Genomic DNA, 12037 nt, shown 5'->3' on the forward strand with positions numbered 1-12037 from the left:
AGCTTTGCACAGTGGCAGTATCGTAGCCAATGAGGTTTATCCGAGGCGCGATTATTGCTAATTGAATACGTCGCGTTTTCGTACACGGTCACCTGTGGATGGACGTGGGGCTACCTTCTGACTGCCGTGAGCGCGGGTCGAGTCCTTGCTTCCGGCTCCTTTGGGGGAGCGCCTGGGAGCGGCCTTGCGAGCCACATCATCATTCTGTGTTTAACTCTGTAAGGAATCGCCAAACTACGTAATAACCACAGCCTTCCACGATCCCCACCAACAGTGCACAAGGAGGGCTCTCTCCTGGGGTGCAGACTGCCGACAAGGGGTCAGGGGGCTCCGTGGGGGCTCTCCCACGACGGCGCGGCCCCCCTTCCTGCGGGCCCCACCCGCATGACCCAGCCACCTGCTGACACCGTCACCTCTTGGGGTTAGGATTTCAACACGTGGACTTGGGGGGCGCACGTGCAGACCGCAGGAAGCTCGAACAGGTTTTCGGTGGAGTTCAGAGTTTTCTATGTGTACGATCATGTCATCTGTGACCAGGGATAGTTTGTCTTTTCCCCTTTCAATCCAGGCCCCTTGTGTTTCTCTTTCTTGCCTGGTGGCCCTGGCTCTGCTGAGCGGGAGTGGTAAGGGCCGGCATCTCTGCCCCCGATCCGAGAGGCAAAGCTCTCGTCTTTCGCCACCGGGAAGGACGTGAGCCAGGCGCTTGCGGTATGTCCCCTTTACCGTGACATAGTTGTCGTCTGATCCTGCGTGGTTGAGCGTGTTTATTCTGAAAGGGTCTTGAATTCTGGCAAATTCTTTTTCTGCATCAGTCGAGATGATCGTGCGCCCCCCCCCATTCCATGAATGGGGTGACTGGCTGATTTGTGGAAGCCGGACTGTCCTTGCATCCAGGGAATAAACCCCACCTGGTCATAGTGTCTAACTCTCTAACACGCGTCTCAGTTGCTTTGCTGGTGTTTTGTTGAGGATCGTTTGCACCAGTATTCGTGACGGACACCAGCCTGTGTTGTTGTTTTCCTTCCTTTCTTTTTCTGTCTTTGTCTGGCTTTGGTGTCAGGGGAACGATGGCCTCATGGTGACGTCCGAGCTGTCCCCCCTCTGCAGTTTTCCGGAACAGTCTGAGAAGTATTGGTGTTAGTTCTTCTGTAAGCACCTGGCGGCCTCCCCGGTGAGGCCTTCTTGTCCTGAGACTTTCTTGGCGGGGAGGGACGCGATTACTGACTCACGCTCCCCGCTGACCACAGGTCCCCGTATTTTATGGGTCGGTTTTGTTAGATCGTGCGTTTCTAGGACTTTGTCCTTCTCTTCCAGTTTATCCAATGCGACCAAAATTGCTCATGGCATTCTTTACGATCGCATTTGTGTCTGTGAAATCAATAGTAACGCCCCTTCCACCTTCGGTTTTAGCCATCCGCGGCTTCCCGCTTGTTCTCCGTCCACCCAGCTCGCGGTCTGTCTGCTGGTCTCTTCAGACCGGACTTTTGGTTTTGCTGGTTTTCTCTGCTGTCTCTGCCTTTTATCCCTGCTCGAACCGTTATCGCTGCCTTCCCTCCGCGAGCTCCCTCCTGTTTCTGGGGCAGTGAGGTGTGCGCTCGGTAATGGACCCGGGGTCTTCCCCGTCCGGCGTCGCACCTGGGCACGTCCCCCTTGGCGCCCCCTCGCCGAGACTCACAGTCTGGCCTGTTGTGTTTCCGTGTTCATTGATCTCCCCGTGCCCCCTGATCTCTCCTTTCACCCGCTGGTCGCTTGAGACCGTGTTAACTTGCACGTGTTTGTGAACGTTACACTTTTCTCCCATTACCGGTCTGTAGCTTAGCCCCTTTGTAGTCGGGAAAAAAGAGCCCGCATGATTGTAATATTTTTGAATGTATTAAAACCTGTTTGGAGCATCAGGTACAGTTTAGGCGGGAGGACGTTCCGTGTGAACTGGGGGCACACGTATCTTCGGCCCTAGCGAGAGTCCACGTGTGGGGCAGGGGGTTCATGGTGGGTGCCAGTTCCGTTTCCTTCTTTGCCCTCCGCCTGGCTCTTCTGCCGTCCCGGGAGCGTAGGGCGGGAGCCTCCGACTGTCACCTGGGCCTCTCCGCCTCTCTGCACGTGGTTGCGTCCGTGAGGTTTGTAATTGCGGCATTTTCTCGCTGAATTGACTCTTTACCCATAATACCCTTCTCCGACTCTTCTAACCGTTTGGAATTTAAAGTCTAGTTTATGAGGTGCTGATGCGGCCGCCCTAGCTCTCTCCTGGTTACCGTTTGCACGGAAGATATTTTTCTAAGCTTTTCACACGTAACCTGTCTGTAACCTTAGCTCTAACGCAAGTGTCTTACAGACAGCGTGTAGTTGGGTTGTGGTTCTTATTTACTTTTATTTTTGTTTTGTTTTATTTGATTTTTTAAGTAATCTCTACACCCAACGTGGGGCTCGAACTCAGGACCCCGAGATCAAGACCTGTGTGCTTTACCGACTGGCCCAGCCAGGTGCCCTTGGATTGTGTTTTTCTTTCTTTGTTTTTTTTTAAATTTATTTATTTGTTAATTTACATCCAAATTAGTTAGCATATAGTGCAACAATGATTTCAGGAGTAGGTTCCTTAGTGCCCCTGACCCCTTTAGCCCATCCCCCCTCCCACAACCCCTCCCATAACCCTCAGTTTGTTCTTCATATTTATGAGTCTCTTCTGTTTTGCCCCCTCCCTGTTTTTATATTATTTTTGCTTCCCTTCACTTATGTTCATCTGTTTTGTCTCTTAAAGTCCTCATATGAGTGAAGTCGTACGATATTTGTCTTTCTCGGCCTAATTTCGTTTAGCATAATACCGTCAGTTCCATCCACGTAGTTGCAAATGGCAAGATTTCATTCTTTTTGATTGCCGAGTAATACTCCCTTGTATGTATATACATCTTCTTTATCCATTCATCCGTCGATGGACATTTGGGCTCTTTCCATACTTGGGCTATTGTCGATAGCGCTGCTATAAACATGGGGGTGCCTGTGTCCCTTCGAAACAGCACACCTGTGTCCCTTGGGTAAATACCTAGTAGTGAAATTGCTGGGTCGTAGGGTAGTTCTATTTTTAGTTTTTTGAGGAGCCTCCATGCTGTTTTCCAGAGTGGCTGCACCAGCTGGCATTCCTAACTATTTAATTTTTTTAATGTTTATTTGTCTTTGAGAGAAAGGGAGAGAGAGAGACGGAGAGGGAGGGAGGGAGAGAGAGAGGCAGAGAGAGAGAAGGAGACAGAATCGGAAGCAGGCTCCAGGCTCCGAGCTGTCAGCACAGAGCCCGACGCAGGGCTCGAACCCACAAACTGTGAGTTTGTGACCTGAGCCAAAGTCAGATGCTTCACCAACGGAGCCACCAGGTGCCCCTGGCGGGGGTTTCATAAATCAACCCTGATTAAATCAACCTGTGCACATGTGCAGTGAGTACTGACAACGACAGGCTTCCTCCACCCGGTTACTGTTCGCCTCCTGTGCGTCTTCGTTCTTTGTTCCCCCCGTGACTGCCTTCTTTTGTGCTTCGTTGGTTTTCTGTAGTGATGGCTTTTGATTCCCTTCTCATTTCCATGGGCGTCTTTGTGCTGCTCGTGGGGCCACCCAACACCCCAGGCTTCCGTAGCCCACGTGGGCCTGCTGCCGACCAAGCTTCCGGTATACACGCTCCTTGTGCTGCTGTGGTGACAAGTCACGGCTGCTACCGTGGACGCCCAGCAACACGGATTTGTGGTTTTCATGCATTTGTCTTTTAAATCCCGTAGAAAATTAAAAGTGGAGGGGCAAACAGAAATTATAGTAACATTGACTTCTATATTTGCCCACATGCTTAGCTGTACAGGAGACCTTCACTCCCTCGTACAGCTTTGATTTACCGTCTAGTGTCCCTCACTGCAGCCCGAGGGGCTCCTTTCCGTACTTGTAAAGCAGGTCTTGTAATAAGACTCTCCCTCAGCTTCTGTTTCTCTGGAAATGTCTTAATCTCTCCCTCATTTTCGAAGGACAGCAGCTCTCCCAGAGAGAATTCGTGGCTGGCTGCTGTTTCTTCCAGGACTTTCACATCCACCATCCACTCCCTTCTGTCTCCTGAGATTTCTGGTGGGAAGTCAGCCGACAGTCTCTCGGTGGAGAGAACATGCACGTGCCAAGATGCTTCTGTCCGGTCCTTCCAGGGTCATCTCCCCGTCTCTCAGCGGTCTGATTACGATGTGTGTCGGTGTCGATCTCTCGGAGTTCATCCTACTTGGAGATTGTCGTGCTTCTTGGAAGTTTTCACTTTTATTCCTTCCAACATTTCTGCCCCTTTCTCTTCTCTCCTGGGTCACTCACCGTGCGTATGTCAGCCCAGGGCCCCTCCTGCACGTGCACTTCTCACTCTTCCCTTCTAGCAAATTCCTCACTTCAGTTGTTGTACGTTTCAGCTCCAGAATTCCTGTCTGGTTTCTTAATAACGGTTTTTATCTCTTTGTCGACATTCTCATTCTGGGCGCGCATCGGTTGCCTGATTGCCTTTTGTTTCCCATCTGGGGTCCCCTTTGCCCTCCGAGCACACCTAACACAGCTGTTCCAAAGTCTTTGTCCAGTAAATCTTCCTCGGGGATGATTTTGTTCCTTTTAATGGCCATGTCTTCTTTGTGAGCCTTGTGATTTTCGTTGAAAACTGGGGACGTGACTATTATAATTAAGGTAGCTCTGGAAATTAGAACCTCCGCCTTCTCCAGTGTTTGCTGGGTTTTTTCCTCTGCCTTTTCTTCTCCTCTCTTCTCTTTTCCTCCTTCCTTATTTCCTTGCTTCCTTTCATTGTTGTTGAAGGCTGTCCCGTCCATTTGTTTTGAGACTTGTCCAAACATTTTTACAAAGACTGTTCCTTACCTGGTGTGATCACTGAAGTCTCTGCTCCTTTAGTTCGTGTTCAGCTCATGCTCTGGTAGAGTTTTCTCAACTATCTCAAGCTTCTGCAGTCTTACAGCCTGGCTCTGTGCTGGGACGGGTCTTCAGCACTCGGGCAGGCTTGCTCTGAGCCCGGGGGTCTCGCCCGAACAAGGATGTGGCTTTCCAAACTCCCATTTGCACGTAGCTGCTTTCATGTCCTGATTTCCCGAAGAGCCCCACTTGAATCGGTGCAGGCTGAAGGTGGACCACTGCGTGTCTCCACCTGTGACCCCTTGCTCCAGGAATCTGTGGGTCTGTGGTCACCTAGAGGCTTACAAGAGCTGCGCCCGCTGCTTTGGCCACCCAGGTCCCAAGTTAAGCAAAACGGAGATGAGCACCTTGTGTCAGCCCTTCAGGTACCCACCAGACAGGTTAGAACAGACGTACACAATAATTTGCAGACAAGGCATTCTCTGCTCCTTCTGGTTTTGGGGGAGGAATAATGGGAAACTGGGCTGCCAGGCCAAGGCCAAAACTGCCACTGCACTGGGGTGGAGGTGGGGCAAGGATGGGAAAAAATGCTCCAAAGATTTCCTATCATTTTGAAGACAGCCCTTTCTTGATGGGACACTAGCTTGGTTTCTGCACTCCTCTGACGGTCTCGAGCTGTGGCAAAGTTGGCTCACCTCATCCTTGTTTGTGCCAGTGTGTCTGTGGGGAACAGAAGCTTAGAGCTTCCCAGCCCCCTCTTTTCCTGATGGGTTTATATTTTTAAATAGATTCACACCGCAAATAGAAGTTCATGAGCTTTTACTGATAGAGATGAATCAAGGAAAGATAAACAAATGGGAAAGAAGAGGAAGGTCTCCCCGCATCGGAATGCCAACTAAGGAGAGCGGGAGGGATTAGAGAGGCGGGCTGGCGCCCAGCTCTCTACGGGGCCCCCAGCTCCGCCCATCAGACCCTTCCCAGTTCCAGGGAACATGGGTGGCTTCCAGTGGAGAGACCTGGCCCACGCACCCTGAGCCCAGTGATGCAGGTGGACATCCATCCCGGCGATGGTTCTGCCCGACGTTGGGTGCCTCCAGAAGCCATGCCCCGAGGGCACAGCTTTACTGTTATTTTTCCATCCTAGGGGGAGGAAGCTGCACACGGACCCAGATTTGGGGGTGCCGTCCGACATAACCAGCCTGCACCCCTCGAAAAGGCCATGGTCAAGGAACACAGAGAAAGGCTGAGGACCTGTGGTCCTGGATCGAATCCTGGAGAATGTGCGGCCATGACGACCATGACCGGCTCAAGACCACAGAGGGCCCTGGTTTAGAGGGCGCGGCGTGCCCCTGCTGGCTCTGCTGAGGGCGACCCCTGGCCTGTCTCTATGGGCCCCTATGGAGGGGCGGCGGCCATGCTTCTCAAACCCATGTGGCTTAGAAAACACACGTGGATACAGACGGTGGGCAAGTGCACGCACACACGAGAGGAACCAGCAAAGCCGAGAGACTGAGGTGCAGACATCCGTGAATCTGGATAAAGGCAGACAGGAGCTCTTTCTGCTATCTGTACAGCTTACCCATAAACTTGAAACCACATCAAAATAAAATGTTCTCCGGAAAGCTCCTTTCTGAGCAGCAGAGGGGAAGGGAAGCAGTGGGGGAGGAGGAAACGGGACAGGGGAGGGGCAGCCACTGCATCTCGAGGGCAGAGCCAGCCCAAGGAGGCGTCAGATGTGCGTGCACGGGCCCTCGGTTCCAGGGGCCCTGCCTTACGGCAGGTCCCGGGGCAGGTGCCTCCCCCTCCCCACCTTCCCTCTCCCTTCTCCTTGCCCGCAGCCCTGGATGGGAGAGAAGAAGCAGCAGGGAGATTCTGGAACCCGCTGAGGTGGGGGCGGGGGCAGGCTTGGCCCAGCGTGGCCCCAGTGCGGGCAGGGCAGGTGTGGACAGAAGAGAAGGTCAGAGGCAAGCCACGGAGCCTGGTTTGCTCAGGATTAACACAGCAGAAGGGGCCCCAGTGTCCCAGTGGAAGGCAGAGATTAGCAAGTGTCGACCAGCAAACAGACCCTCCCTTCCCTCCAGGAACCCCAGTGTTGACTCACAGCCACAAGATTGGCAGAGGGGCCCAGATGCAGCCCACACAGCCTGGGGCCATGTCCCCCGTGACGTGCGTGACGTGCGGAGAGAGGCGTCGGTCTGGGTGACCGGGGCGGCCGGGCATCCACACCCAGGCCCTCCCGCTGACCGGCCCCCCCTCCGCCCACCGCACCAGCGGCAGAGACCCAGCAGTGACGAGTAGCCAGGAGAGGCGACTGGGGGTGTGTCCAGCCTCGTCCTGGCTCAGGCCCCAGCACTGGAGAGGCTGGGTGGCAGAGCACAACCCCTCTCTGGGATCCATCCCTCTTAGAGGGTGCGGCTCCCAGAACGGTCCGGAAGCCCCCGGCTTCCCCCGGTTGCATTCTCCTGGGGAGGCCATCAGGGGTCGTTCCTGGGTGTCTTCTCGCTTGGGTTCTGTGTCCCCCCTGCTGCATCCTGACGTACGGGACACAGCTGACTATCGGTAAGTAGGTCACACTAGGGGTGACCGTCCAGGCTGCTCCTGGGGACACGAGACTACATCCCAGTGCTTGGGCCATGAGACCACAGGCTGGAGTTAGAACTGCCCCCAGGTCGGTGGTCGGTGAACTTAACTCTGAACTGTGAACCTGGCTCCTGGCGGGGGCAGGGGTTGGTGGGGTGGGGAGGCAGGTGCACAGGAAGGCCCCCGGGGGCATGCACAGTAAGCCGGACCTGTGCGTTTCTGGGTGAGGGTCAGGGCCACGCCCCTGTGCCCAGGAAGGGCCCTCTGGAGGAGGGGCCTCTGCTGTTCCCAGGGCTGCGGTGCCCCCACTTGTGTCCACATCCGCACGTCACGCCGGGACCGTGCGGGCGTGTGATGTGCGCCCACCGGCAGACAAACGAGCCGTGCGCCTGCTTCTCCAGGATCGGAGCCGCGAAACCAGCCCAGCTCTTGCTGGAGAGACTCCATTTCCCCGATGCCCGGGGTGGAGAGGCGAGGACACCGCCAGGGACAGCCGTCTGTGATGACCCTGGGCCGGCAGGCGGAGTCCCGGCGAGAGCTCAGCTGGCTCCACGAGCCAGGCGCGTTCCCGCCACGCGGGTGAGGTGTCGGGAATGTGACTGCACCCGCCGTGGGCCGGGGCCCCTGCCAGCACTGCTCTCCGCAGGGCCTGGGTTCTTGCTGGTTTCCACGAAACACTGGCTGGCCCTCTCGTGGCCCCGTGGAGGCTTGGGAGCCCCAGTTGAGGACAGAGCAAGGCTGCCGGATGAGAGGAATCTTGTCCAGGCTGGGGCTACAGACCCCTCGCCAGAAATGAGACTAGATGAGCCTGGAGCTGCCCCCTGGGACCCGCGGCCAGTGGCTGTGGGGGTGGAGCGCCCGGGGGGGCAGAATCCCCTGGGACCCTCAAAACCAAGCCTAGGGGATGCGAGGTCGGGGCTACTACCCGGGGACAGACTCCAGACACCCGGGCTGCCCCACGGCACCTCACCCGCTCTGTCACTGCACAGGCCAAGCGACCTGCGTGCTCACGAGGGACAAGGTAGCCCTGGGCTCGGTGGGGGCACAGATTGAGCGGGGCCAGGGGCACTGCCTTCCCTGAGCCCCACAGGGGGCCACCCAGACTGTTTGCCTGAGCTGTTGTCCTCCTGGGGCCGCGTCAGCGTGCACCTGTCCTGGGCACCCTTCCCGGAGCCCTCCCGCCAGCCCCTGAGCTGGGCACTGGGCAGACAGGGGTCCTGGGCCCCTGGGCTGATCACAATCTCATTAGCTGCCCCTCCCCATCAGAAACGTGCCTAATGGTTTGGGCAGGTCTTGCTTTCACCCCTGCTCGGCTCCCGAACCTCCGTCAGCAATGCGTTTTCCTCTAGGACCAGGCGCGCAGGCTTTATAACAGTAACGCCACAATTTATTTTTATTCTATTCTGTAAAGAAATAAGAACCTGGGTGTGACACTGGTGGGTTTTACGACCCGTGAGAAAGCCACCACTACAGAGGTTGTGGACACAGCCAACACCTTCTCCAGGCCCTGCCCACCTCGGTCACCCTCTCCCCGTGGACAGAAATCCGTACTTTATGTCGCCAACACCCTCAGTCATCGGGCACGGCTGGTATTTTAAATCTGGTCAAAGGACTCTCTCCCGTGAACAGGTCCTATCTCTGGAGGACACCCAGGAGGCCCACCTCCCCTCCCCTCCCCTCTCCTCCCCTCCCCTCCCTTCCCCCATCCCCTCTCCTCTGGTCATCTCTCCTCCTCTCCCCACCCTTCCCTCCCCCTTCCCATCCTCCCTTCCTCTCCTGTCCCTTTCCCTCCCCCCTCCCCATCCCCTCCCCTCCCCACCTTCCACTCCACCCCCCCCCCCCCCGTCTTTTCTGTCTACATTCACTCCTTTGATGTCCCAACTCCCCAGTGGGAGGGCTGCCCCCTCTTTCCCAGCCCAGCAAGGGCTGCTTCCTGCCCTGTCCGGGCCCCGCGCACCCACCTGTCCACCTGACATCCTCACGGGGCAGCTAATGGTCAAGGGCAGCATGGGGGAGGGGGGTGGGGACTGTTGAGCTCCCACCTCCCAGCCCCTCCCTCAGCCGCCCTCCTTCCCCCTGTGCATTGGCTGACCTGTCACCTTTACCTCTGACCCCGCCTCGCTCCCCGCTGGTCTCCCCCTTCTTCCGGCAGCGGGGGTCTGAAGGACAAGGCTGAGCCGGACCGCTTCTGTCCACACCCCCAGGGCCCCCTCACTCAGAGCTGAGGCCCGGTCCTCGCTGACCCGACGCCCACCTCGACCACCTGTCCGCCTGTCCTGGCCCCCCTCAGCCACGCCTGCAGCCGCACAGACTGGGACCCCCACCCGCGGACGCCACAGTCTCCCACCTCAGCCGCTCGAGTCGCCCTTTCTGCCCTATTCCCCTGTGGCTCTGTTCCGAGTCATGCGTGTGCCTGCCCACCTGTGCCCGGTCCCTCCAGGCCGCTGAGCAGGCAGGAGACCCTCCGGCGCGCGGGGGCTGCTGTGCTACGCCCGCCAGGGTGCACCCCGGCCCCCACGTCGCTGCGCCCTTTGTCGCGTGGACCCGGACGTCGCAGCAGCCCTGACACAGCGCGTCTGCCACGCGCCTCCCCAGACCACACCGAGGCAGCTCCGCCTGGGCCCCGTGGGTCAGACGACTCACAGACACGCGCCTGGGCAGTGCCCTCGCCTCCGCTCCTTCGTGGGGTCCTGTTCCGTGCCCCACGTGTCCCCCTCTGGAACGGTCGTTCTCGGCGCCCTGCTGACGTTCCCAGCGGTGTCCGGGGTCGTGAGTCCCTCTGCCGAGCCGGGGTGCAGTGGTCCTGGCGGCTTCTGGCCATTCCGTTGTAGGTGGGCGCGTCGTCTGCAGCCTCTGGTCCACAGGCCGTGTCACTGTGTCACTGTGTCACTGGGCGGAGGCGTGCCCAGGTCCCGCACAGGCGTCCCCCGACACCTCGCCCACCCGGAAGGGCGCACCCCAAAGGCAGCCCTGTGTCTCCAGCGTCCGGTGGAGCTGTGCCCTGGGGATCCGGCCTCAGACACGGCAGCCTTCTCCAACGGGTCAGGGCCGGTTGGGGGAGGCGGGAGTCCGCCAGAACCAGTGCCCCTGGACAGTGTGGGGATGCTGAGAGGACAGGTCAGGAGACGACTGTGACCTGGCCCGCCTGCCACGGCCATAGGCTCCCCAGCATCCTGCGTCCCTCTCGTTCCCCGTCTCTGGGAACACCTGGCCTCCCCGTCTCTGGGCAGAAGCTCGCCCCCAGTCTGTGCTCTCCAAGTGTGGGCGTGCAGCACCCCTTCCCTGTCAGAGCCACAAACCCCTCGCCCAGCTCCCAAGGGCTCCCCAAGGCCAGACTCCCACGGAGGCCGCAGGAGGTGAGGTCTCGAGGGGCCCGGGGCAGCCCTGACCCACTGGGGCCTCTTCTGGCCACATACCTCCGCCCCAGAGGTGACAGCCCATCCCCCACGCCCTCCTGGAGCCCGAGGGTGGCGGCCCCAAGCCACGGCCTGGAGGAGCCTCCCCCGTGGGAAGAGCTCGTGGTGGCCTTGGTGACCACACCCAGCTTGTAGCTCCTTCCAGAAATAACTTGGCGTAATCCGGGCAGGGGCCGTGGGCTGCCCCCTGTCAGGTTCCTTCCTGCTGTCCAGCTGCAGTTCCAGGCAGGGGGCCCTGCTCTCTCCAGGGGGTGGGGGATTAGTCACCTCACCCACAGGAAGAGGTGGCGCGCCCTGACACCTGATCCCCTCGGGGGGGTCAGCGGCGCCGGGTCGGGTGCCGCCCACAGCTGCGGGGTCAACCGGTCAGCGGAGCGGCTCCCGGCGCCGAACGTGCTGCCCCAGGAGGGCCGCCTTGGGGCCTGCAGCCCATCCCCTGCCCCTGCGTGGCCGGCGCCATCCCGCGGGGCCAAGGGAGCCCCCACGCCAGCAGCCGGTCACCGATAGGAGGGGTCGAACCCTGAGGTCAGCTCCGCGTGCCGTGTGGCCGCCACGGCAGCTGGGTCGGGCAGGGCTGGGACCCAGCAGGGCTCCGGGCCCTTGGGTGCTCTACCCTCCACTCACAGGGGAGAGGGCGAGCCTGTGCCGGTGGGTGCACTCCATAAACTGTAAAGGGCGGTCCCACCCCACCTGGGACTGGCCTGGCCTGGTCTTTGGACCAAGGGCCGGCCCTGTCCATACCCCCGGGTGCTGCTGTGGGGCTGGTGCATCTCTGCACGGGGTGGGGGGGTGGGGGGGGAAGGGGCCCGTCTGAGGAAGAGGGGGCGGGGCTTTAGGAACACGGAGGTTCTCGGCAGATCTGGGGGTTGCAGGGGGCACGGGGGAAGGGGTACGGGTTCCGTCTGCGGTGGGGCTGCGTGCCCGCGAGTGTACACACAAGCTCACTCGTGCACTCGCACACACACTCGTGCACACACACTCGTGCACGCCCACTGAGCCCAGCGTCAGTGTGATGGGGAACCTGAAGCTTTGTGGGAAAAAGATGGAGCCTTGTTCTAGAAGGTTCCTTCACCACACGAGGCCTGCTGGGTAGATAAATGTGTCCTGAGGCCCAGGGCAGGGCCGCGCGGGACTCCTCCCCTCCCCCACCCTCCGAATGGATAAGCGTTCTCCCCCAGCCCCCA

General features: G+C 58.7%; 1 non-coding gene across 1 annotated transcript; it reads left to right on the top strand.

The window, feature by feature from the left end:
• LOC115526685 lies at nucleotides 1-136 on the top strand. The gene has a single exon (XR_003972718.1). It is a non-coding gene; the product is annotated as a U4 spliceosomal RNA (small nuclear RNA).
• Nucleotides 137-12037: the final 11901 nt, after the last annotated feature.

This window comes from Lynx canadensis, chromosome D1 (assembly GCF_007474595.2).
Source record: "Lynx canadensis isolate LIC74 chromosome D1, mLynCan4.pri.v2, whole genome shotgun sequence".
NCBI classification, from domain to species: domain Eukaryota; kingdom Metazoa; phylum Chordata; class Mammalia; order Carnivora; family Felidae; genus Lynx; species Lynx canadensis.